The sequence below is a fragment of the Magnolia sinica genome, chromosome 15, assembly GCF_029962835.1.
Source record: "Magnolia sinica isolate HGM2019 chromosome 15, MsV1, whole genome shotgun sequence".
Taxonomy (NCBI): Eukaryota; Viridiplantae; Streptophyta; class Magnoliopsida; order Magnoliales; family Magnoliaceae; genus Magnolia; species Magnolia sinica.
The window spans coordinates 43,599,191-43,602,573 of record NC_080587.1 but is presented as its reverse complement, the minus strand read 5'-3'; the positions used below and the strand labels follow the sequence as shown (position 1 = coordinate 43,602,573).

Here is a 3,383-nt window from a genome sequence, read left to right as displayed (position 1 = left end):
TTGCTCAGTCCACTCGTATGGTGCATCCTTTTGCAGAAGATTACATAAGGGATAAGAGAGGAGACTAAAGTCCTTTATGAATCGTCTATAAAACCCTGCGTATCCTAAGAAGGATCGCACATCTCTGATGTTCTTGGGTGGAGGTAGGTTAGAGATAAGATCGATTTTTGCCTTATCCACCTCTATTCATTTGGACGAGATAATATGTCCAAGGACAATTCCCTTATGAACCATGAAATGACACTTCTCCCAATTAAGTACCAAGTTCTTCTCTTCACATCTTTTTAACACACATTTAAGACTCTCTAAGCACACATTTAAGACTCTCTAAGCACTCGCATAAAGACCTCTAGATATTTTCCCACTATGTCAGAAAAGATACTCATCATACATCGCTGAAAGGTGGCAGGGGCATTACATAATCCGAATGACATCCTTCTGTAGGCAAAGGTGTCGTAGGGACATGTAAATGTAGTCTTTTCCTGGTCCTCAGGGGCGATTTTAATCCGATTGTAGCCCGAATACCCGTCAAGGAAACAGTAATAGGAATGACCAGCTAGCCTTTTCAAGATTTGATCAATAAAGGGCAAAGGAAAGTGGTCCTTCCTCTTGATGGTATTCAGCTTCCTGTAGTCAATGCACATTCTCCAACCCATAGTAACTCTAGTTAGCACGAGTTCATTATTAGTATTGGCTACGATGGTGATCCCGGACTTCTTAGGAACCACCTAAGTTGGACTCACCCATTGACTATCGGATATGGGATATATGATACTCACATCTAATAGTTTAAGAACCTCACCCTTAACCACTTCCCTCATGTTTGGATTTAGTCTACGTTGTGATTGCCAAGCAGTCTTAGCATTATCTTCAAGATAAATGCGGTGAGTACAAATCGAGGGGTTGATTCCCTTGAGGTCCGCTATCATCTATCCAAGGGCTCCCTTATATTCAATGAGAGTAGATATGAGCATACTCTCCTGTTCTTTCTCCAGGTGGGAAGAGATCACCACCAGGTATGTCTCATCTTGACCTAAATAGACATATTTTAAATCAGAGGGCAAAGGTTTTAGGTCAAGCTTCGGCGGCTTGAGGTTAGACGGTAAAGGCACTACATTAGTTTGGGGCAACTCTTCAAATTGTGGCCTCCACGAGTTAACTTCAAGTACCGGTGTAGTATCAAGCAAGGCACACGTCTCCCTAATCATGTCATCATCAAAATCATGGGAGTGGGCTAGGCACGTCTCTAGAGGGTCAGAGGATAAGGTCAGAGGTGTCGTATCTTCCACTAAAGAGTCAATCATGTTAATGTCATGGAAATCGTCATCATCCTCTAAGTTTCTGCCGTTATTGAAAAAAATGTTTGACTCCAATGTCATATTCCCAAAAGACATAGTTATGACACCATTCCTGCAATTGATAATTACGTTTGAAGTGGCAAGGAATGGGCGACCCAGAATGAAGGGAATCTGAGTGCTCATGTTATTAATGGGTTCTGTGTCTAGGATGATAAAATCTACAGGGTAGTAAAATCTATCAACTTGGACCAACACATCCTCAATTATCCCTCTTGGTACACGAACAGAGTGATCAGCAAGTTGTAGTGTGGTTAGGGTGAATTTTAATTCACCCAAACCTAACTGTTTGTACACTGAGTAGGAAATCAAATTGACGCTCGCTCCTAAGTCAAGAAGTGCATGATCAATTTAATGGTCCCCGATTACACATGATATGGTTAGGCTACCGGGATCTTTAAATTTTTGTGGCATGTCTTGCTTTAGGATGGCACTCACTTTCTCGGTCAAGAAGATCTTCTTTTGAATATTCTGCCGTCATTTGGTCGTGCATAAGTCTTTCAGGAATTTGGCATATGAAGGTATCTATTTTACGACATCAAGTAGAGGAATATTGACTTTCACTTGTTTCAACACCTCTAGGATATCCTGAGTGTTAGAGAGAGGTTTTGGTGCGACCAACCGTTGGGGAAATGGAGCAACTGACTTTTCTAGAAGTTCCAGTTCTAATTTTTGTGGGGCCTCACTAGATCTATTATTGTTGTCCTCTTCTAGTTCTTGAGACTTTTCGGGTCTAACCGAAAGGATTTTATCAATGATCTTCCCACTCCTAAGAGTGGTGATGGATTTAGCGTGCCCCATTTGATTTGAAGAGCTGGGATCACTTATCTCGTATCGCGGTTTAGGATTGGGGAGCGGTTGTGTAGGAAGCATCCCCTTTTCTATAACCGTCATACATGAATTCATCTTTTGCATAAAGTCTCGCATTGCCTGGGTCAGCTCTTACATGGAATTTTGAATCGGTTCTTCTTGAGGTTTCCCCTGATTTGGATTTTGATTGAAGAAACTTTAAGGGGTAGCAGTTTGTCCATTTCTCCAACTAAAGTTTGGATGATTTTTCCAACCAGGATTGTACGTATTAGAGGTTGGTCCATTGAAAGGTCTTTGATAATTATTTACGACATTAGATTGTTCATTCAACACTTCTCGAAAGGCAGGTATCGTAGGACAATTTTCAGTTGTATGAATGTTGCAATCACAGATGCCGCAAACACTTTCATTAACCTTATCCTTCTTTCCTTCCATGGCCTCAACTTTCCTTATGAGCGTAGTCACTTTACACTTGAGATCATCATCTTCTTTCAAGAGATACAATCCACCTTTCTCCTTTAATTGAGTCGGCCTAGACGTGGTGTTTGATTTTGGGTAATAATCCCATGATTGTGTTTTTTCAGCAAGACTATCAAGGTAATCCCATACCTCGTCGACATTTTTATTAATGAATTCTCCATTACACATTGTCTCGACCATTTGGCACATGGAAGATGTCAGTCCATCGTAGAAAAAATTTGTAATGCGCCATGTTTCAAAGCCGTGTTGTGGGCATGAACTGACCAAATCCTTGAACCTTTCCCAACATTGGTAAAATGTTTCATCCTCCTTTTGGGTGAAGTTCATGATTGCTTTTCTAAGGGTAATCGTTTTATGATGTGGAAAAAATTTCTTTATAAATTCCCTTTGCATATCATTCCATGTGCCAATGGATCTAGGACGCAGTGAATGTAACCACGTCTTAGCATTCTCTTTTAAGGAAAAAGGAAAGAGTCTTAGCCTGACTGTGTCCTCAGACACATTTAAAAAATATAAAGTGACTATGATCTCATCAAACTCTTTCAAATGTAGGTATGGTTCTTCAGATTCAAGCCCATAGAACTTAGGGAGGAGTTGGATAACCCCTGGCTTGATGTCCATATGTCCTGTATTTTCAGGAAAAATCATGCATGAGGGCGTACTCACCCCCGCTGGTTGTAAATAATCTCGTAAAGTACGTGGCGGGGGTGCTTGATACACCTCATTCTCATCTTGAAT

At 40.9% G+C, this 3,383-nt stretch overlaps 1 non-coding gene across 1 annotated transcript; it reads left to right on the top strand.

Annotated features, from left to right (window-relative positions):
- The first annotated feature begins 2,883 nt into the window (after positions 1–2,883).
- Positions 2,884–2,990, top strand: LOC131228313 (small nucleolar RNA R71). The gene has a single exon (XR_009162822.1). It is a non-coding gene; the product is annotated as a small nucleolar RNA R71 (small nucleolar RNA).
- Positions 2,991–3,383: the final 393 nt, after the last annotated feature.